Source organism: Eublepharis macularius, chromosome 4, assembly GCF_028583425.1.
Source record: "Eublepharis macularius isolate TG4126 chromosome 4, MPM_Emac_v1.0, whole genome shotgun sequence".
Classification (NCBI taxonomy): Eukaryota; Metazoa; Chordata; class Lepidosauria; order Squamata; family Eublepharidae; genus Eublepharis; species Eublepharis macularius.
In genome coordinates, this window is record NC_072793.1 from 110,632,789 (window position 1) to 110,657,587 (window position 24,799).

A 24,799-nucleotide genomic window follows, 5' to 3' on the forward strand; every position below is an offset into this window, starting at 1 on the left:
CAGAGATCAGTTCTTCTGAAGAATATGGCTGATTTGGAGGGTGGACTCTATGGCATTATAACCCAGTGAAATACTTCCCCTTCCCAAATCTGGCCCTCTCCACTCTCTATCCCCCAAATCTCCAAGAATTTCCCAAGCAGGAGCTGGTAACCCTAAAATTTCTATTTCTCCTCATCACATGGTATAAACAAGCACCAGTACTTATGTTCCTTGCACCTTTAATGATGTGAGAACCAAGACCACCAAGACCAGTCAAGATGGTGCAGCCAAATGCTATGTAGAACACAACTGTTGTCAGGACAGATTTGACCTGGGACATGTCCATGGGACATGCTCTCTGACAGATCTGATCTCAAATTGGAAGGTTCTGAAACAGTCTGAGTTGGACTAGGTAGGAGACCTACTGGGGCAGATACCTTTACTGCCAGGCCTGGGTCACTTGAGTTCAGTCTCTACCATAACATGACCTTAAGGCAGTTGGCTGTGTCCCCTCTGGCCTTTAGAGTAAACACTTCACAGTGTTTACAGCCCCAATGTTGTGGCCTTCACCAAGACAAAGCAGGCACAAGGAACATCTATCAGTCTTATTTTTCAGCTACATTTGGCACATTTCTTAAAAAGAGCTTTCTCTGCCATGAATAAATCAGAGAAGAAGGTGTCCCACAAAGAAAAGACAGGCGGGACGCCAAAAAAGATGACAATCAAAAATTACCTCAGAGGAAAAAAGTCACTACACACTAAAGAACAATTCTGTCCTTGTTGTAGCAAAGATCGAGCTGAGGGAGAGGAGGAGAGGTTCCTAAGCAGTAACTCTGCTTAGAATTGCACTGTTAAGTCACTAAAAACTATACAATCCTCTCTTAGTGGTCACCTTGCACACTTACTGGGCCAGCTTTCTAACACAATTCAGATCTCAACTGCATCTCCAGGACAAATCAAGAAGGGCATGCTAGGCAGATAACTGAAGCAGTAGAGTCGAACCTCAGATGACATGTCAAGTCTCTGGCCCTGGTAGACACCCACCTTACATATGAAGAATATGTGAGGTGAGTGTCATACCAACATTTACCCAGCATTGTGTTCTTATTCATAGATTAATTTTTCTCCTCTAAATTTTTTGGGATATCTACCACAATTTGGCATTATAATTTAGCAACAATGGCGAAATTGAACCTCCAGGTACAGAGGCAGTGTACCTGATTCAAATCAAATGAACAACAGTGTTAAAATCTGAAAGAAACATTATATGGTGCTATGCATCCCATTTTCTGTCTGTCAGTATGTGTGGGAAGAAAAATGAACATTTTCTTTCTTTAAAATAATAATAACATTTGATTTATATACCATCCTTCAGGACAACTTAATGCCCACTCAGAGTGGTTTACAAAGTATATTATTATTATCCCTACAACAAAACACCCTGTGAGGTGGGTTGAGCTGAGAGAGCTCCAGAGAGCTGTGACTAGCCCAAGGTCACTCAGCTGGCTTCAAGTGGAGAAGTGGGGAATCATACCTGGTTCTCCAGATTAAAGGCCCGTGCTCTTAACCACTACACCAAATTGGCTCTCTTAAAAAGGAAGGAAGTCATAGAGGAGGAAAGAATTTTTTATCAATGGCAAAATGGAACTTCCAGATGCAGAGGCAGTGTATCAGTTATCCCACCCAAAAGTATATTGTCAACTCTCTGTGTTTACAGTACAATGCAGGAAAGCCTAGCAAAACAACGAGAGCTCCCCAGTCCTTCATTATTGTATAATACTGGCAACATTGCAGGAAGACAGGCTCTTCTCCAACAAGGAAAGATTCTTCTCCTCTACCATCTGCTGAATCTCCTTACTCTGTTCTAGTTCCAAAAGCCTAAGCAGAAGTTTCCCTATACCCTATCGCCTTTGAGACTGTTTTCTTAAGAGAGAACTCGCTTTCTCTTTTCACCTGCACCGCCTTTCAAAAATAAAAATACTGCAGTGGTAGCACAAATGGGGTATAGGGAAACTTCTGGTTAGGCTTTTGGAACTAGAACAGAGTAAAGAGATTCAGTAGACTGAGTTCTCTATAATCTAACAGCAAATATAAAATATCCCCCATTCTCAATCATAGCATACACTTGTTCTCTCCCCATGTCCAGTCAGCTCTGCTTTTACAGTACCCAAGGTCATCTTGACAAGAGCTGGTCTTTTCATTCCTGATTATCAACACTCTTTACCGGGCAAATCTATTGGAAAGAGATCCCAGGGAATTCGAAATCGATTTGCTTGCGCAAAAGTTAGAGGATCTGTAACTTTAAGAGCAGCGAAATCACAGGCCATGAGCTCTGTGCGAAACAAAAACAGTAACAAAGACGGAGGAGGCAGCGAGTCCTCTGGCTGGCCCCAGTTAAAACACAAAAGCAGGAGGAAGGGGAAGCTAGAGAAGACCCTCTACAGCCCTTGCTGGTGAACCTTGAGGAGCCCCCAAGCCCTGCACAAAGAGATAAGCCCCCTCGGCAGCCAGACAAATGCATCAACAACCGTGGAAAGAAGCAGCATGTGTCAGCAAAAGCACAGCCTCCCGTTCCCCACCCCCGCCAGGGCCAGCACCTCCTTTCCCACAACAAAGACCTCTTCCCCAGCTAAGAGGGCTGGTCAGGAAGCTCTGGCCTGTTGGACTTTTTTGACTTAGGGTTCAGCTGAGCCCTAAAGGGCAAACACATCACAATTTCAGGGAGGGGGGGAGGAGAAAGAATGCTCAATCGCATGCCCCTCACTGCAGGTGCTACTCAAAGCCAAGAGGAGGAAATGCCCCAAACTGCACTGGGCTTGAAAGGAAGGAATCCTCCATTGCAATTCCTGCCCATCCAGCCCCCGTTGAGCGCATAAAAGCCAAGAGGCAGCCGGTTGGATGGATTCTTCTGTATTGTGCTTTTGATTGCCGTTCCTGTGGAGGCTCGTGGGTCCAGTCCAGGTTGCTTGCCCCCACCCCCATGCATCATCTGCTCCCCCAAAACATTCACTCCATTGTGCCCCTCCCCTGGGCTCTACCTGCTCCTATTCTCTGGATGCAATTTCAACCTGCTCCTCTGCCCTGGAGAAGTGCCTGCTTAGGGCTCTGAACCCACGCCCCCTCTCCAAAGCTGTTGCTGCTGTTTCTGGTTTCTTCTTTGTTTTCTTCAGTGCTCTGGGAGTGCAGCAACCCTCCAGGGGCTCCTAATGGAACTAGGCAGGCGAAGCAGGCCGCAGTGGCCCCACGTCTCTGGCCTGAAGTAGCCCTGCCGCTGCCTCAGCGGAGCCCGCGAAACAGCTGAGAGGTGGCAGGGTGGGGAAACAAGAAAGAGAAAGGAAGGAAGGAAGGAAGGAACGAAGGAAGGAGAGATGTGGAGTGAGGGAGGGAGAGAAAGAAAGAAAAGTAAAGAGAGAAGGAAAGTAAGAGAAAGGGTGGGAGAGAGGAAGGAAGGAAGGAGAAAGGCTGGGGAAGCAGGCGCTCTGCTGCTTCGTGGAGCCCGCCAAACAGCTGAGAGGCGGCAGAGCGGGGCAGCAAGGAGGAAGGAGGGAAGGATGGATGGATGTAGAAAGAGGGAGGGAGAGAAAGGAGAGAAGGAAAGTAAGAGAAAGGGAGGGACAGAAGAAGGAAGGAAGGGAAAAGGCCAGGGAAGCAGGCACAGAGTAGCCCTGATGCTGGTGGAGCCCACCAAACAGCTGAGAGGCGGCAGGGCAGGGCAGCAAGAAGGAGGAAGGAGGGAAGGAAGGAAGGTGTCGCGCACAGAGCTGGGCACTGCAGGCAGGAGGCTCACTGGTACTGCAGGGCTGAACACAACAGGCAGGAGGTCAGTAGTCCAGAAGGCAGCAAACCAGGGTCAGGAAGTCAGGCCAAGTGTCAGGACCAATATGCCAGTCAGAGAGAGGGGCAGGCAGAAGGGTAGTCAGAAGGCAGGCCGGGGTCAAAGTCCAATCAAGCAGCAGAGCAGGGCGCAAGGCAAGAGCGTCCAGGCATAGAGCTCTGGTAGCAGGGAGTGGCAAGCTGAGTTGCTTCCACGCTTGGTTTCCTCGGCGTCTCCCTTTTATGCTGTCCTAATGAGGAACAGCTGTTGCCTCTCTCTCTAACAGCTCCGCTCGGTGCTGTGCCTGTAAACGGCCACTCCTTCCTCTCTCCAGCAGAGCTGTCTTATCTCTAAGTTTCCTCCTTTCAGCTGGCCCCAGGTGCTCGGGTTTCGCTTTTGCCCTGGGGGAGTCTTTGTCTCTTACAGCCTCTGTGGAGGTTTCTGGCTGTTCTTGCTGAATTCCCTCTGGAGCAGCAGCAGTGGTTTCTGACTGCTCTTCCTCTCCAATAGCTTCTGCAGGGGCTTCTGGCTCTAGAGAAGATCCTGCTGGCCCTTCCTGCTCATCTTCTGAGGAGGACTCTGAGGCAATAGGTAAGGTGGCCAGTAGAGGCTGGGGCTGACTCATGACAGAAGGAGAAATGTGGAGAGAAAGAAGGAAGCAAGGAGAGAAAGAAAGAAAGAGAAAGGAGCAGGCAGCTGGGGAGCAGGAGTCTTTGGACGCCAGGGGGCAGGGCCATGAGTCATGTGGCTTTTTCCTGGAGGTTCCGGAACGGCGTTCCGGTGTGTTCCAGCTCAAAAAAAGCCCTGCTGATTTGTAATATGAAACCCCATGCAAACTTCAGCTTGTTGAGAAGACCATGATTTACAAAACAAAAAAGTGCAACAACACCATTGTTAAACATCATGAAGAGTATGCAGTACAGAAGGTATATAACCAACAGATAACTTGATTTTTTTTTAAAGTTCCAACAAAAGAAAACTTTGATTAGTAGCTGGCTGCTACTTATAAAAGAACTGGAAGCAGAGTTCAGTCTTGCTATGAGGCTGAATTCCAGTACTTCCTAGGACAGCAAGCTATCAAGGCCAATACAATGCAAGCTCAGTTGTCAAGATATGTTAAAAAGGATAAACACAGTATTTATTAAAGATTCTGAGACTAGCCAGGAGTCAGAAGGAAATTCATTCATTTACTTCATTTATATCTGTGCCTAAGGTTGCCAAGCCTGAATTGTGGGTGGTACATCTCAAAAGCCTCCTTTAGTAATTGGATGGGGGACCTCCAAAAAAGGCCAGGGTTGCCACACAGATGCAGGAAATGGCAACCTCCCTCTGCTATTCTCTTGCTGTGACAACCCCAGTAGGGGTTGCCGTAAGTCAGCTACAAACACCACTGTGTATTCACAAAGAACTTATCTAAGCAGTATTCCAAACAGGATGGACTAGAAGATCTTACAAATGTTAACATTTGATCTTAGAGATTATGACATAGAAGTAGATTGTCTCTCAGGTACACAAAGCATATGTTTAGGATTACGAGTGTTAAATGAACATCTTGAGATATACCTACAAAGCAATAGTAAACAGTGCACGGTGTGTGGAGCGTGAACACCCACTTTCCTATTTGATTAAAATGAAATGAAGTGAAGGAAAATATATTTGCCTACCACTTGTACGAAAAAATATTTTGCTTCAATATCACAAGGAATAACCCCATTTTTCTTAAACAGCCTGTTTCTAATATATCATTTTACCAGAAGACCACATAAAAAATTCCCCATGCCCTTCCATGGCAAGAATGTAAAAGGCAGCATTCTTTCTAGCATTTGTGCTGTCATTCCTGACCGCACACACTGGCTTAGATCCAATTGAGAGTTTTCATGGATGAAGTGCAACTTTCTCACCTCTCCCCTACTGTTGTAGCCCAAAATGTTCCCTTCGGTTCTTGTGGGTCCCCACTCCTGGAACAGCATCTCAGGAAGAACTTTGAGGTCAGCACAATTGGGGGAGGAGTTACATTAGGGTTGCCAGCCTCCAGGTGGTGGCTGGAGATCTCCCAGAATTACAACTGATCTCCAGGGGACAAAGAACAGGTCCCCTGGAGAAAATGGCTGCTTTGGAGGGTGAGCTCTATGGCATTATACCCCACTGAGGCCCCTCCCTCTCCAAACCCTGCAGTACCCAGGCCCCACACTCAAAATCTCCAGGAATTTCCCAACTTGAACCTGGCAACCCTAAGTTACATGTTGCAGGGAGAAACTGTTCTGTCTGCAGCAGTGCTCTTTTAGATCCAAGCTATTGCATTAGCCCTTGCTACAATTCACTGGTAAGGGAGTTAGCATTTGCGTTTCATGGTAATATGTAATTATTCAGTGTTCTAATTTCTTTGTGTATTACCTATTTTCAAACAAGTGTAAAGTATGTTTTAAGCCTCTAAGAAATTATAGGAATTGTTTCCTGATTATCAGGAGTACTGTGACAGGAAAGCAGTTCTCCTTAGCTTGGGGAGAAGAGAACCGTGTATAAGATGAACAACCTTAGGTGTCTTGAATGAGTTTAGATCCAGAGCTGGAGAACAGAAAAGAGTATGGAAAGCAAATCCAACAAAGAAATCCTATTATATTTCTGAAGACCTATGAATGTAGGAATCTCCAGCCTTTCTGAACCTGGGGGGAACATTTGGAATTCTAAAAAAGGAGGTAGGTGCAACCACAAAATGTCAGGGAATGAGCTTATGTTTAACTATAATGGTAAATTTTCAAGATTTCAGGCAGAAACTCTCTTTAACAGGATGGCTTTTAAAAGAAACATACTGCTTTTTAAAAAAAATTGCATGTACACCTTACCTTTAGTCACCCAGTGAAGATTCTTGTGTTGTGGTGGCAGCTGTTGCCAAAGCAATTTTTTAAAAATTTGCACAGCTAGTCAGAAACCCTGCTGGGCAAAAGCCCCCTGGTCCCACCAACTGTATAAAAACACTTGGTGGGCACCAGGAAAGGTGTAAGTAGGTGCCATTGCACCCCAGGGCACCATTTTGGTGACTCCTGCATTAATGACATCTTGCCATTTGTTTTATTTCTGTCCATTTCTTGTACTGCAAACTATATTACTGGAATTATTTTGACTAGATATTTCATTCTTTTGTAAGCCACTTCTTATTGATGGGAATAAAAATTCAAATGCATACCATATTCTGTGCTTCATTGTTATTTTTTCCCTCTTCTGAGACACAAATTGGTGATTAAAAAAGACTCAGGCACAAGCATGCTACAAAATAATATTTGTAGCATCATTATAAAGAAGAGCCACTACTAAAAAACTCAAAAAGAGTCCAGTAGCACCTTTAAGACTAACCAACTTAATTGTAGCATAAGCTTTCGAGAATCACAGTTCTCTTCGTCAGATGCATGCATCTGACGAAGAGAACTGTGATTCTCGAAAGCTTATGCTACAATAAAGTTGGTTAGTCTTAAAGGTGCTACTAGACTCTTTTTGATTTTGCTACTACAGACTAACACGGCTAACTCCTCTGCATCTATTAAAAAACTGGATTTTACATTCCAGTTAGGAACAAGTTTACTGGCTCATAGCTGCTGCTGAATATAGACAAAGCATACATATAGACAAAAGCAGCACTGCTATCCAACAGCCATTTGGAGCTGTGACTGGATGGTTGAAGCAGAGTCGGCTAAGACTGACTCCCTTGAAGACGGAGGTCCTGCATGTGGGTCTAGGGTCCATGGGTGCGGGACTCAGGCTCCCTGCTCTTGACAGAGCGCCACTTATGCCGGTGTCGAGAGTGAGGAGCCTGGGGGTGGTCCTGGATGCTTCCTTGTCTATGGAGGCACAGGTCGCAGCGGTTGTTAGATCCTCTTTCTTCTATTTAAGACAGGCTCGACAACTTGTCCCCTACCTATCGACCCATGACCTTACAACAGTGATCCAGGCAACGGTCACCTCCAGATTAGACTACTGCAACTCACTCTACGTAGGGCTTCCCTTGGGCTTGATCCGGAAACTGCAGCTGGTTCAGAATGCAGCTGCACGGGTGGTTGCCAGAGCACCAATCATGGCTCATATAACACCTACCCTCCGTCAGCTGCACTGGTTACCGGTTGAGTACCGGGTCCGGTTCAAGGTTTTGGTGTTGACCTATAAAGCCCTATGCGGACTGGGCCCAGCATACCTTCGGGACCGCCTCTCCCCATATGTTCCCCGGAGGTCGCTTCGATCAGCCACTAAGAACTTGCTGATGGTCCCTGGCCCCAGGGAGGTCTGCCTGGCCTCTACCAGAGCCAGGGCCTTCTCAGTTCTGGCTCCGACCTGGTGGAACTCTGTCTGAGGAAACTAGGGCCCGGCAGGATTTGTTATCTTTCCGCTGGGCCTGCAAGACGGAGATGTTCCACCAGGCATTTGGTGGGGGCTAGGCTGTCCTCTCGCCGGCTATACCACTGAAGACCTTCCACCACCCATGCAGGACAATGCTGTATTTTAATATTTTATACCCGCCAATTTTAATTGTTTGATACGATGTTTTAATGTTTTTATTGTTTTAAGCTGCTGTTAAACCACCCTGAGCCCGTCTGACGGGGAGGGCGGTCTAGAAATGCGATTAAATAAATAAATAAAATAAATTCATTTCTAACTGAGTCTGCACAATTGCAGAATTTAGTGAACTTTATATTATGTTGAATAGAATATGTTACTTGTGGTTAATTTGAGAATATTATATTTTAGGAGAACTGAATTGAGGCATAATTATATTTCTCAGTGAACTGAGGCTTGTGCATATTGTATTTTCTTCACACTATATTTCTCTATTATCATGGATAGAGAAGCATTTTTGACCTGTTGTAGACCATACAATTGTTTTTCTGCACATATACATAGAGCATAAACTCCTTTAAGCATTGATTCAAGACCTAGGAACCTAGTCAAACTGTCTTTTCATATCATATCACACTAAACTTGACAAGTGACTATTAATACTGTTACAAATTGGCAAGAAAATTCTGGGGGAGAGAACGATTTGGAAACCTCATCTCATACCTCAAAACATCCTGCTCCAGTAGGCTAGTAGCTCTCCTGCTTTAACAGGGAGACCTCCTGCCCAGGGTTCTGCTGCTCCTGTCATGGCCTCCTCTGACCAATCCTCTGACTGGGCCAGTGATTCAGACCTGGAGGGCTCAGAGGAAGAGCCTGAGGACCAGCAGGACCAGGGCGGGCCTGGTGCTACAAAGCCACTGGTTGACCAAGTGCCAGAAATCATACTGCCAGAGCCTGCAAGCAAGGCCCTGGCTGGCCATGCCCCAGCAGCACCTGCAAGGGTATCCATGCTGCCTGCCTCCAACACCATCACTGGGTCCCACACTGAAGGTATGGTGGTGGCAAAGAACCCAGGCAAAAGTAACCCACAGGAGGCAAAGTACAAGGCCGGCAGCATGCCATCTCCCTGCAGGCTCAGGTCAGGACTAGGGGTCTGCAAGGCCTGCCTGTTTCGTTAAACCTGATTCGGTTTTAACTGAATCAGGAAACCGTTTCGGTATTCAGGGAATACCAAAACAGCAAGCCGATTTGGGATTCACGTTTCGGCTTGATTCGGCCATTGTTTTCAATGAGAAAACCTTCTCCCGGCTTTCCGGGAGTCTGGGGGGGGGCATTTTCTGTCCAAATCACACCAAACTTGGTGGAGACCTTCTCCTAACTCTCCTCTAACTACCCCCTAAGTTTCAGAAAGATTGGACTTTGGGGGGCCAAGTTATATCCCCCAAATAAGGTGCCCCCATCCTCCTACACTCTCCATGGTTCTCTATGGGGAAAAACAAGTCATCTTTCTAGGTGGCTTGGGGTGGCATTTTGCAAGCAAAATGCAACCAACTTTCAGGGGACTTGCTCCCACCTGTCCTCCCACCCTCCACCAAGTTTCAGGCAGATTCCACTTTGGGGGGCCATTTTACGGCCTCCCAAAGAAGGTGCCCCTATCCACCTCCACTCCACTATTCCCTATGGGGGAAATAAGAGAGGCTTGTCTGGCTAGGGGTGGCATTTTGCATGCAAAATGCCGCCAAACTTCAGAGGACCTCCTCCGACCTGTCCTCCCTCCCTCCACCAAGGCTCAAGCAGATCTCACTTTGGGGGGCCATTTTATGGCCTCCCAAAAATGCTGCTCTTAGCCCCCCCCTTCTCCATTATTTCCTATAGGGAAAATAAGAGAGGCTTGTCCAGCTAGGGGTGGCATTTTGCATGCAAAATGCCCCCAACCTTCAGGGGCCCATCTCCTACCTGTCCTCCCACCCTCCACCAAGGCCCAAGCTGATCCCACTTTGGGGGGGCCATTTTATGCCCCCCCAAAGGTGGTTCTCCTGCCACACCACTTTGTCTTTCTACTGTGGGGAAGACTTCCACTCCGTAGAAACACATGGGATTGGGGCTGCCAATGGCCACAGCCACAGTCCACCTGCACCCAATCTGCCAAATACCAGACACACCCTCCCCAAAACCTAACCTCCCCTGTCCTGTGGCCAGCCACTTTCTATTGATTCCTGTTATGGAAAAATCTCCCACAGCAGGAACCCACGGAATGCGGCATCTATGGCCACAGGAACAGTCCCCGATTTAAATCCACCCCCCCACAGCCCCACACTGACCCAAAGACACCCTCCCCAACATTCCCACACCGGCCACTACCCCAGGAGCAGGCTGGCCAGCTGTCCCCCATTGTTCCCTGTGATGGGAACTTTTAAACTCTCTTTCCCAGGGCAATTATGCACAGCCTAGGGGTGCCACAATGGTGGGCACACTCCTGAGTGCGAGCTCGTCCCTGTGAAAGAGCACCTGAACCACAGACACCCTCCCCTAAATTCCCCCACCACCTACAGAGATGGCTGGCCAGCCAGCCCCATTGTTCCCTATGATGGGAACCAACTGCACAACAAAGAATAAAACACGAACAACACAAAATAAAGTTTTTTAAAAATTATTTTCTCCCTTTCAAAGTACAAGTAGGCAAAGCATTATGACACATTACACCAGCAGTCCCCCACACAGAAAAATTAACACAACTCACTTAACATCAGAGAATCACAAAAACACAATTCCTGTCAAAAACACTTTATTTCTTGAACAGCTTTAGGTTACACAGCAGGGGGGCACACCAAAGGGCATGCCAACAGTATCTTACACAAAAATAACACAACTCACTTCACATTAAAGAATCACCCAAAACACAATTGCTGTCAAAAACACTTTATTTCTTTAATTGCTTTAGGTTACACAGTAGGAGGGCACAACAGGGCATAAAAGCAGTCTACTACACAAAAATAACAGAACACACTTCACATCAGAAAATCACCCAAACACAATTGCTGTCAAAAACGGTGATGTGAGTTGTGTTATTTTGTGTAGTAGACTGCTTTCATGCCCTGTTGTGCCCCCCTACTGTGTAACTTAAAGCAGTTAAAGAAATAAAGTGTTTTTGACAGCAATTGTGTTTTGGGTGATTCTTTAATGTGAAGTGAGTTGTGTGTGTTTTTTTTTTATAAGATACTGCTGGCATGCCCTTTGGTGTGCCCCCCTGCTGTGCAACCTAAAGCTGTTCAAGAAATAAAGTGTTTGTGTCTTATTCTTTGTTGTGCAGTTGGTTCCCATCATAGGGAACAATGGGGCTGGCTTGCCAGCCATCTCTGTAAGTGGTGGGGGAATTTGGGGGAAGGTGTCTGTGGTTCAGGTGCTCTTTCACATGGACAAGCTCGCACTCAGGAGTGTGCCCACCATTGTGGCACCCCTAGGCTGTGCATAATTGCCCTGGGAAAGAGAGTTTAAAAGTTCCCATCACAGGGAACAATGGGGGACGGCTGGCCAGCCTGCTCCTGGGGTAGTGGCCGGTGTGGGAATGTTGGGGAGGGTGTCTTTGGGTCAGTGTGGGGCTGTGGGGGGTGGATTTAAAAGGGGGACTGTTCCTGTGGCCATAGATGCCACATTCTGTGGGTTCCTGCTGTGGGAGATTTTCCCATAAGAGGAATCAATAGAAAGTGGCTGGCCACAGGACAGGGGAGGTTAGGTTTTGGGGAGGGTGTGTGTGTGTGGTATTTGGCAGTTTGGGTGCAGGTGGACTGTGACTGTGGCCATTGGCAGCCCCAATCCCATGTGTTTCTACGGTGTGGAAGTCTTCTCCACAGTAGAAAGACAAAGTGGTGTGGCAGAAGAACCACCTTTGGGGGGGCATAAAATGGCATGCAAAATGCCACCCCTAGCCAGACAAGCCTCTCTTATTTCCCCCATAGGAAATAATGGAGAAAGGGGAGGGTAAGAGCAGCATCTTTGGGAGGTCATAAAATGCCCCCCCCCAAAGTGGGATCAGCTTGGGCCTTGGTAGAGGGTGGGAGGACAGGTAGGAGATGGGCCCCTGAAGGTTGGGGGCATTTTGCATGCAAAATGCCACCCCTAGCTGGACAAGCCTCTCTTATTTTCCCTATAGGAAATAATGGAGAAGGGGGGGGCTAAGAGCAGCATTTTTGGGAGGCCATAAAATGGCCCCCCAAAGTGAGATCTGCTTGAGCCTTGGTGGAGGGAGGGAGGACAGGTCGGAGGAGGTCCTCTGAAGTTTGGCGGCATTTTGCATGCAAAATGTCACCCCTAGCCAGACAAGCCTCTCTTATTTCCCCCATAGGGAATAGTGGAGTGGAGGTGGATAGGGGCACCTTCTTTGGGAGGCCGTAAAATGGCCCCCCAAAGTGGAATCTGCCTGAAACTTGGTGGAGGGTGGGAGGACAGGTGGGAGCAAGTCCCCTGAAAGTTGTAAAATGCCACCCCAAGCCACCTAGAAAGATGACTTGTTTTTCCCCATAGAGAACCATGAAGAGTGTAGGAGGATAGGGGCACCTTATTTGGGGGGGGGCATAACTTGGCCCCCCAAAGTCCAATCTTTCTGAGTCTTGGGGGGTAGTTAGAGGAGAGTTAGGAGAAGGTCTCCACCAAGTTTGGTGTGATTTGGACAGAAAATGGCCCCTCCAGACTCCCTTGCAGGCCAGCTGACCCAGCAACCAACTCCTGAGGAGACTATCTGACCAGGCGCTGGACAGCTTCCATTGCTCCTTAGAAGAGCAAAGGGAGTCAAATGTGGGGAAATTGGTGTTGTGCTTCTAGCACAGACCTACAAGTGACATCACTGCATCAGCATAGTTCTCCAGGACTTACTTGAAGCTGTATGGTAAAACCACAGAGTCTTTTTACCACCACACCATTCATTGCTATTCTGTCCACCCATGTGTCTCAGGGGATGTCAGTGCTGTGGTGGCAACCCTAGCCTCTTGAAATTCCTATGCTTTCTAGGGCTAATTTCAGTCCTCATCTGACCATTTTTTAATTTTCTTTTATTTGGGTTAACTTAAAAGATTATGTAGAGACACCTGCTTTTTTAAAAATTTTATTTCAGAACATTACATTACAAATACAAGGCTGCTATAAAATACAATATTGTGAACCAGCTTACATTAACATTAGTATAGTCTACAGAATAAGAGATAGTGTAACATGATTATAATATCTAGCAGATAAAACATTAGAGATTACAGTGCAACAGATTCTTTTAGTTTAAACATACAAAGGAAAGGTGCCTGGGAGGATGAATATCATTGCACATTAAATATTAAAAAAATGGTAACCATTTAGAGAATGGTTTCTAAATGGGAACCATTTAGAGAAGAAAGTTACTTTTGGGTAGTGTTGTGATTGATACAAGCTGTCATATATTTTCTCTTGAATATAGTGATCCCATACTTTCAGCATCCAATTTTCAATTGTGGGGATTTTGGGGGATTTCCAATTGGAAGCTATTAATGATTTAGCTGCTGACAATAAACTTCGAATTAAGTCTTTTCTAATAGTGGGAACCATAATGGAATCCCATTGATCTAAAAAAATCAATTTAGGGTCGAATGGAATTGTATAGCCTGTGATCACTTTTGTTTTAAGATTTCTGTCCAGAAATGTTTTAGTTGAGGGCATTCCCACCAACAATGTGCGAATGAACCAATAGAACCACAGCCTTTCCAACAAAGTGGTGGGTTTGGGGGTGATATTAATGAAAGCTTCTTAGGTGTTATATAGCATCTGTGGAATATTTTGTATGATTGGATTTGGGTTGTGATGGTACTAGTGTTGAATATATTTGAGGACCAGATTTTTTCCCATTGGCTTGTTGTAATTTCTGATTTACAATCCTGTTGCCAGTCTTGTTGGTACTTCTGTATTTTCTGTTTATATGTATTTAGGAGTAAATTGTATAGTTTAGATATTAGGCCCTTTTGCAATAAATGCATATGGTTTAAAAGGTGTTCAAATTCTGTCATGGGTATACTAAGGATGTTTTTAATATTGATTTGGTTCATCATATGTGCAAGTTGCTGATAAATGAACCACTGGATTCTTTGTTTTAGTTTTTGTTCAAGTTCTATTTTGCTCAAAATATTTGTTCTTGATGATATATCCATTATATGTATTGTCTTATTCTGTTGCCACATGTTCGTAAATGCTTTTGATTGTCCAGGTGGAAACCATTTTTGACCGAGGAATGATGAACATCTTGATGTATTTGGCAAGATTTTGTGCCTATATTGGTCCCATATGTTCAGAATGGCTTCTAGAATGGGATTATTTTTAGTTATTGTTGGGCGGTCTTTTTTGTCATTCCATATAATATTTCGTATCATGATAGGTTTGTGGTCTGGTAGTAACTTTTTAACACAATCTATGGGTTCTGAAATATTCAAAATTTGTATTATGTTAAGTAATCTAATTGAAGCTTGATATATTTCTAAATCCGGGTAGTTAAATCCTCCTTGTGAATGTTTTAATCTAAGTGTACCAAAGACAATTCTTGGTTTCTTTTTATTCCATAAAATTTATTTAAAAGGCTCTGCCAATGTTTTAGTGTTTTAAGGGGGATTTTTAATGGGATTGCTCTCATAAGAAAAAGGAATTTGGGAATAATAAAGGTTTTTATTAGGTGATATCTCTCAAACCAAGAAGGGTTGTTTTTATTCCATTTATCTAAATTTAGTTTTACCTGATTTATTATCTTGTCATGATTTAGTTTCAGCAGATGTTTCAAGTCTGTTGGTATAGTTATGCCTAGGTATGAGATTTTGTTGAGAGCCCATTGGTAGTTAGAATATTTTTTGATCAAGTTGATGGTATTAGTTTGTAAATACACTGGAAGTAGTTGTGATTTAGACTGATTATGCAGCTCTCCCAGCGCGGCAGAATGCCGCTGGAGCTGGGAGCCGTCCTTTGAAGCCACGCCTGGTGGAACGGAGACAGTCTCCCTTCCTGGGCATCCGGGGCTTTGCTGGGGGGGCGGAGCCAGGAGCCATTTGCTGGCTGCTCCGCCCTTCCCCAGCTCCAGTCTCTTCGATCGCTCGGCCCACCCACCTCACCCTGTTTTTAGTGCAGGACTAGCTGGCTGCTGGGCTCAGAGCCAGGTAGGAATTTTTCCCTCTTTTCCCTGATTGGCTGTTGGGAAGGGGTTTTTTTCGCCTACCTTGCACTAATGGCAGTGGTTGAGTTATTGTTGGGTTGTGCTGTTTAGTTAATAGTTGGCAGAAGATTTTGGGAATAGGGTGCGGGCCGGTGAGCCCCTCTGGCATTTCCCCATGCGTGGGGTTGCAGGGCTGCCAGGACGGCGGGATGCTTTTGACGGCTCCTTGCTAAGAGGGCAGGCGCCTGAGGGGAGCCCCAGGAGCAAGGCCTAACCTCATGCTAGTCGGCTGGGGCGTAAAGGGTGCTTGAGGGGGGATCCAAGGCCTGGCTGCCGGGTTCCAGCCATTCAGGAGATGGCCTATACCCGGGGCAGTGGGGCTCGCCCAGACAGGCAAGGCGGTGGTCAGTGGTATGACCCCAGGGCTTGACCTGTACCGCTTAGTTAGCTCTTGCCGTGCATTACATTTATGGTCATTTTAATAAACGGCCCTTTATTCCAAGCCTGTGTCTGTCTCTTCCTTCCGGCTGGGGTTTCAAATAGATAGGCCTGAAATCATACTGAAGTTTATTAATGTAACCTGTAGGTGTTTTATTGAGTTTGCTGGGTCTGTAAGGTAAACCAACATATCGTCTGCAAAAATACTAAATTTAAAATTATGAAGTTGCGTGTCTATGCCACGTATATTGATGTTGTCTCTAATAGCTATAGCAAGAGGTTCTATAGTTAAAGCAAACAAAATGGGGGATAGTGGGCAACCTTGTCTGGTGCCTCTCTGTATATAAATTCTGTTGGAGAGTTGGTCATTAATTTTAATTTGTGCTGAGGCTTGGGAGTAGATAGTATTGATTACGTTCAAAAATTTATTACCAAAACCCGTATGTTGTAATATTGATTTGAGGTATGAGATTTCAACCGAGTCAAAGGCTTTCTCAATATCAAGAGACAGAAAAGCCGACTCAAAACCATTTCCTTGACAATATGAAATCAAATTTAAGGTTTTATAAATATTGTTCATTAAGTCCCTGTGCGGAATAAAACCAGATTGATCTTAGTGTATGTATTGAGAGATAAAGGAATTAATTCTTTTGGTAATCACTGTGGTAAATATTTTATAATCTTGATTTAGAAGTGATATGGGTCTGTAAGAGTTGGGTTTGGTGGCATCTTTACCAAGTTTTAGAATAATAATAATTGATGCATTAGCCCAAGTTGGGGGCATTGAGCTCTGTTCCAAAATAGCATTACATGCATCAGTTAGAGGTTTGCATATAAGAGTTGCAAATTTTTTATAAAATTCGGACGGATATCCGTCAGGACCTAGTGCTTTGTTATTTGGTAAAGATTTTATTGCGTCCAACACTTCTTGTTGAGTAACTGTACTGTCTAATGAATTTTTATGAACAAGATTAAGTTTCTTTAAATTCTTGAGAGGATGTAAAAACTGACTTATATCATCTTGATTTGGATTCTTAGATGTATAGAGTTGAGTGTAGTATTTTTCAAATATTTTTATAATATCATTTGTCTTAGTATGTGATTGACCCTTCTCGTCCTGAATTTTTTAAATTAAATTTAATGATTTCCTTTCTTTGATTTTATAGGACAATAAACGTAATGATTTGGGTGAATTAAACCAATAATTCTGTTTAGCATATTGCAAATCTCTCTGAATCGTATTGATTTCTAATGTTTCAAGTAGCTTGCGTTGAGACAATAATTTCTTATGTCTTTTTACTTCCTGTTTTTTTATGAGCAGTTTCTAAGAATTTTATGTTTTCTTGTAAATCTTGTTTCATTTTATTTCTTTGTTTATTTACATGAGTAGAGAGAGAGATTATGTGACCTCTAGTAACTGTCTTGATTGTGTCCCAGAGTATGCAAGGAGAAATATCATTTGTTGTGTTATCTGTAATTGCTAACTTTATGTAATTGCTGATTTCTTTAACCAGATCATGTTTGGTGATTAAATATTTATTTAGTGACCACCTTTTTGGTTTAGGGGGATCTTGATTTACTGTCATTGAGCATTCCACCCAAGCATGATCAGATAGTGCAATATTTCCTATTTCCGAGCTGTTTATGTTATTTATAGATGTGTTTGAAGTAAATAAGTAATCAATTCTGGTGTAAATTTTGTATTTGGGTGAGTAATAAGTATAGTCCTTCTCATTTTTATGTTGATGTCTCCATATGTCAATTAAGTGGTTATTTCCCAGTAGTTTTGCTAATCCAGTGTATGTTTTCTTGCGTTTAGATGTGCCTCTTTTGGGTTTTGATCTATCCAGTTTATAGTTTATCATGTAATTTAGGTCGCCCCCTATTATCTGTGTTCCCTCTTGAAATTTTGAAATTTTTAAAAAAGTATTTTCTATAAATGTTAGTTGGTTCTGGTTTAGTGCATAAATTGAGCCAAATGTATATAGCTGATTATTTATTGTGCCCTTGATGAATATAAATCTGCCTTGTACATCTTTTAGTGCATCTTTGAGATAAAAGTGCACATTGTTGGAGACTAAAATAGAGACCCCCCCCCTTGCCTTAGATGTCCCTGCTGCATGGTATTGTTGTTGGTAATGATTTGTTTTCAAATTTTGATTACCTTTAGCATGTAGATGTGTTTCCTGAAGAAGTATTATATCTGCTCTTGTCTTAGTCAGACTGGTAGTTACTCGCTTTCTTTTAATCGGATTCCCAAGACAACGAACATTGAATGAAATAACTTTTAAACTAGATAACATTTTTTTAAAAAATTAGCAAGGATAATTAGAAAGTATCAATTTTGCAAATACTTGTTATTATATTCTCTTAAACAGCTATAACAACTTTTAGTAACAATAATGCAGTGTTATTAAATATATCTTAAAACTAATTATTATTTGTAAATACTTGCTTTAATTTTTCCCTCTTATTATTTTTGACTGTATTCAATAATACTTACTTATTATAAATTATCAAATATAACACTATTACAATTTAGTAATTATGCAGTATGATTCCAAGAACTTGACAGCTAAAATATTACTGTCTTACAACTAATGAAATAAAAATGAACTATATTTCCCCCAATAAACCCAATATATAATTTTTTAACTTACTGATGAACTAACTTGTTTAATTAAATGCAAACAACTCCTATTAAGTTTTTAAATTACGCCCTGCAAACAAAACTTTTTTATAGTTACTATCTCTATTATAAGCCTTAAAAACTACAAACTTAATTAACAATGCTCAACTACAAGTCAAATCTAACCTCCCCTACCCTCCTTTAACTTCCCTGAAAACCTTCCTTCTCCCCTGTCTACAACTTGCTATTTCTAATAAACTTGAAATAAAATGATCTTCTTTTTAATATATATATGTATTTTAATATTGTTCTTCTTGTCACTATCTCTATTATAAACCTCAATATTAACAAGTTTAATTAGCTGTTGTCTGCTCGAAGCCAAACCCAACCTCCCCTCCCTTAACTTCCCTTGAAACTTTCTTCCCTCCTCCCTTCTCCCCAATTTACAACGTGCAGTGTTTAATAAACATAAAATATCAAAGTTATACCAACTAAAGTTACCTTGAGCTAGAGTGTTACAGCACACTCCAGCTCTTGGTTACTACCAACTCTTAGGAACTGTATATATTAGGGAGCTACAATAAAAGAACTTAACCAAACTCCCCCCACCGGGAAAACCACAGAGATTAACATACTGACAATTATTACATTACTCTTTTGTACAGTCCAGGTTTTTTTTCCTTGTTGGCTTAAAGGTCTAAGACTGGAATTTTACTTCCTTTCTTCGAGGAAGGTGATTGTTGTAGTTTCCTTTTTTTGGTTGGGCTTATCAGTTTCCATAGTTGTTTCCAGATTTAGGCTATGCAAAAGCTGTTCTGCTTCTTCCTGGTCTGAAATGACCATTTGCTTTCCATTAATTAATACTGAGAGTTTAATGTGCTTTAGCCATCGGTATTGAACATTAGCCCTTCTTAGTGTTGCTGTAGTCGCTTTGAACTCTCTTCTTTTATTCAGAACAGCACTCGGTAAGTCTAAAAATATGTAGACTTGGGCTTCCTCAAAGTAAAGTGAACCTTTAGCTTTCACAACTTCAAGAATTTGTCTCCTGGTATTGAAGCTTTCAGCCTCAATTATAATATCCCTTGTGAAGTTCTTCCTTATGGCTAGCTTTTCAGAGCCTATGGTAATTATTGGGCTTTGGTGATTATTGGGAATGATTCATCATATATATTTAATTGCTTTAATCTTCATTTTTTGTCCTGGACTCATCTATTCCTCTAATCTTGAGGTTCTTCTGTCGTGCTGCTATTTCGAGGTTTATTAATCTTATTTCATGTGAGTCAGAAGCCTCTTGAAGATCTCTTAAATCTCTTTGTGACATAGTAGCTAAATCCAGTGCATTTTCCACTTTCAAGTTAGTTTTGTTTAGCTCTAATTTAATCTCTGCTAACTGATCTGACAAAGGCTGAATCAGCAAAGTCATTTGCCTCATTAATGATTTTTCTAATTTAGAAAACTGTTGCTCAAGGGGCAAATACGAAGTGCTTACCATTGCATTGGCTTCAGCAGTTCCATCGGCCATTTTGGCTTGATGTTTTGTGTTGTGATCTTGAGCCTCAGCTAAATTAGCTCCAGAAAAAAAGGCTCTGCAGATTTTTCACAGCCTTAGCAGGTGATTTCTTCTTGTATGCTCCTTGCTTCTTCATTGCCACAGAGAAGAGCAAGTATTAAGCATTATTTAGTGGGATTCCAGGCAAGGGAGAGCTGGAGCTCCTTCAGTGTGCATCCATTCCTCAGGAGATCGATGCCACGCCCCCCGAGACACCTGCTTCGATTATGGATAGCCTAGTTTTATCATTTGGCATGTATCCCAGTCATCCTAGCAACATTTATTAGTTGTATGCTTTTCCCGCCCCCAAAATTCTAGAATCCAACAAATTCCATGAACATATAGAGTAGGTCTAACTAGTTTCACTTAGAAATCTGTACAAATATAGGACTATTATCTGTGTCTTCAGGAGAAAAGGACATTCACATGCACCATAACTAGATCATTTGTTTCCAAATTAGTGCAAAAAATTAATTATAGGGGCCAAGATATCTCAAACAAGCTCTGAAGAGCCAGTCTAGGAGTGTAATGTTTAAATAACAAAATAAGCGTCCAACAAGACCTAAAACTGAGCAGCTCAGCCATTAAATCTGATACTCCTAAGGGCACCAAGAAAATCAACAGAATTTCCAGCATAAAGAATAAATTGCTGCACTGTCTATATACAACTTTTATGACTTAAGCTTCTGAAGTGAGTTTTGACTGATTTAGCCCAAAGCATTTTTGCCTCCCATGGTTAATCTCTCCTCCCTCCCCTGCCCTTTATCTTAGCATCATTTATCTTGAAACAAACTACCATTAACATTTGAAACGGTATCAGAAACTATAAAACAGCTACAGAGTTCACATATACTGAACACCTAAGAGTTTGCACGATACTGAACACCAAATTTCAAATATTCCTCAGCTACTTACCATTCACTAAATTATTGTTTGCATCCTAAATCACTAAAAATCTAAAAAGACAAACCAGTACATCTGCTAAGAGAGATGTATGCTTTATCTTGAAGCTTGTTAGCATATTCTTTTCTTGATACTATGGGAAAAGCAGAAGGCTTAATGAGTAGCTAAACTATTATAATCAAATCCAGGAAGGAATGTTATTAAATTTAAGTAGTATCTAATGTAGGAAATGAAAAATGAAACATAAGACGGTGGTGTTAGTAAAGTAAGAGAAAATGCATATCTAATTTCTCCACTAAACCCAGACTAGTGTTATTTTATGAAGATAATTACTCTGTTTTAACTTATTTTTAATAACAATATTAATGTCATATTACCACATCACAACTTAGTTTTAATTCACCTATAGAAAACCATTCCAGAATTATTAGAACAACAGTTTGCAGGTTAAGCCAAGAGAGAAAGAAAACAGAATACTCCAAGTTTTCTGGCAACTTCTGTTTACATGTCAGCCACTTCACTGGCAAACTAAGAGAACTGAGACTGTCTTCATAAGTCCTTTTATTTTAGCCAATCCCAGTCCAAATAAAACACACATAATTAGTTTTTGACCAATTCTGCCACACATCATATCTGGGAACTACATGAAGTTGTTAAAATAATACAGAAAATTCTACTTAATGAGAAAAATTCCATATCTCCACTTTTTGGTGCCACCAAGTCACAGCCGACCTATGGTGACTCCCCCCAAAGGGCTTCAAGACCAGAGATTTCAGAGGTGGTTTGCCATTGCCTGTCTCTGCATAGCAACCCTGGCCTTCCTTACTGATCTTCCATTCAAATATTGACTAGAGACAACTGAGTAGGGCAAACCTTGCTTAGCTTCCAAAATCTGACAGGATCGAGCTACCTGGACCATTCAGGTCAGGCAATATACCCAAAACTCAACCAAGCAATAGATCAATTATTTTTTCAGGATAGACTACCAGGAGTAAAATGACTGTGCCTTAGCCCCTTTAATATGAAAAAGAGTCTCACAAAAGAATGGTGATTTGCTTTAATTTATCTTCTGTAATAATTCTTTTGACACCACAACAAGATTGGATGGAGAAGAAAGGTCGTGAGCAAATTCAGTACAACTGAAGACCAACATTTATTACAAAAGATATAATATTAAGTATAATCTGAAGAGCTTTTTGTTACAAATGCCACAAGCAGGGAGGATCAAAGATGTGCTGAGTCTCTGAACACTGGCTGCCTGAAGCATCATTCCTATCTCAGCAAAGAGTGAAGAGTATTGATGTGCCAGGGTCGCAAGCTTATGATACTTTCTGTAAGCTGTTTGTTTTTATTTAGTGGTAAGAAAAAGGCACTATGTACCTGCCACTCCTGGGTGCTAAAGACTGAGGGAATGCTTATCATCATGTTCTGGCAAAGCTATGTGTCTGCAAAATACTGAACATGGCCTACAGAAATGTGACCTGGATAGTATTATCTATCTAATAAAAGCTGGCACAGCCATGGCAGGATCTGAGACAGATCCCAATGCAAACCCAAGGAAAAATGGAAGATGCTTTGACCTCAATTGTGTACCTAGATAGCAACACCTAGAATTCCTGTATCACTGTACCCTCTGAATACCCTCCTGAATAGGAAAAGTTAATAGGAGAGTGAGGGGCAACTGTAGTTTATTCTAGTTCTTTGAGAAGTATGAACTTCCATACTGAGTCAGATGACAAATAATCATCTTCTATGTGAAATGCATACCAGGGTTTTTTTTTCTTTAGGATGATCTGGGGTCTGTGGTATCCACAAGACACATTAATTCAGAATCACTGAATGAGGGAGTGTGGGGTGTGACAATTTTTGTAAACGCATTATCTCTAAGCTTTAAATGGTGGCCTTCCACTAATTTTTATCCTAATATTGTTAGATCCACAAATATTCAGAATGCTTAGTTTTCCCACCACGGAAGCCTGCTTTCCAAGTGTTGCAATAGCAAAAAGTAACAATGCACAAAATTTAATATGAATAACTTAATAGTGGAATTAATTGTTTTGCCATATTCAACTGTAACTGAACAGTGTTCTAAAAACTATAGATTTTCCCGAAACCGCTAGCATGCAATGAGACAAGGATAGATCTGAAAATACAAACATGCATCTCTCTATTATACATTGTATATTTATTTAACTATTCATTAGGAGTTTAAACTGGTATTCAATATTTATAATCTACACTACTGAAATTAATAAGGTCCTATATTGTTTTACCACTAAAGAACAATTTACTGATTACTATGCAACTTATTTCTTTCAAAGTGATACAGAAGAGGACAATACTTTAGATTCCCCATCAAGTGTGACCCTATATACTGGAGACAGGGTTTATTTTCTAGTTTGACTTGACTTTAATTTTGCATTTTTATTTAGACATTGACATAAGATGGCACTAGACTGCCTATATTTAGTGTTTGTTTATAGAGATCTGAGTCACTGACTAATAATGCTGCATCCCTGAAGTGAAAGAAAAAATTAGCTCAAGAGACAGCACACCAATCATGCTGCTCTGTGTGAGCTGGATTATATTTTTTCTACTATGCCAAGGACACTTCAGGAAACCTGACTAGATATATTTGCATGCATAACTATGATGACTCATTCATCTATTCAGCAGTTTTAAATTATTACATGGCATTTCCTTACTCAACCCATAAACTGCTAGTGCATATGCAGAATCATATTTGCTTTCTTTCATGAGTCATTATTCTTTCACCAATAAAAAATAACTCTGCTCTAATAGCCTAACATTACTACTGAAATTCTACTTCCAGGTAAAATAAAATGTTACCACTTTTAACCATGCTTCTCTGCTGAAGATGCAGTTATGACCAGGACAGTTATGACCAAAAATGTATAAGTGTGATAGTACAAAATAACAGAGGTAGGGTTGCCAACTCTGTCTTGCAAAATTCCTGGAGATTTGGGGATGGTGCCTAGAAAGGTGAGAGTTTGGATAGGAGAAGGAGCTCAGCATGGATATGATGTCACTGTAAAGACCCTGGCGGGATATTTTACAAAAAACTCCACTGGTTGGTTTTATGAGGATTTATTATAAAAATCCAGTTCAAGGTATAACAAAGACTTTGTTAGGAATGACATAGTATCAACAAACATTAGTACATGTAACTCAAAGTATTGGTTCCCCTTCCTGGGGTTTGGACATTGTGCCTGGGAGAATCTAGGCACTCAAGGTTGACTTGTCAGCAGGCTAAACAGATAATGTTTAGCCTGAAAGGGAAAAGAAACTACAGCTGTCTCATCCCCCCAGGCGGGGGGGGGAACCAAAGTATTGGTTCCCCTTCCTGGGGTTTGGACATTGTGCCTGGGAGAATCTAGGCACTCAAGGTTGACTTGTCAGCAGGCTAAACAGATAATGTTTAGCCTGAAAGGGAAAAGAAACTACAGCTGTCTCATCCCCCCAGGCGGGCGGGGGGGGAACCTCCTGACAGTCACAGAGTCCACCCTCAGCTGCCAATTCCTTGAGGGGACCTGATCTCTGTAGTGTGGAGAACCATTGTAATTCTTGGAGAACTCCATGCCTCACCTGGAAGTTGGTTTTGCTCTCTGTTTCCTGACAATAACATGTACACACAAGATAGAGTGCAAATGGTCTCTTGTCTTGTAAAACCAGGTAAAGACTCCAGCAATCATCTGTATTTTAAAATCACATCCTAACACAAAATAGTCTACTTGTATAGATCAGATTAGATACAGCATCACAATCAGTGACCTACACTACTACAATACAGAAGATGGGGAATGAAACTGTATACCTGGTTTTACATTTTTTTTTTACAGGCTTCCCCACTTGCTCCTGCATCGGACCCTCAGACAAGGGCCAAATACCATGAAATACATAGAGTCTATATGTTCCCTCTTAGATTGGATTTAATGATATGTATTAACTTTCTAAATAGATATATATTTTCTGAACATGCAGAGCAGCTCACAG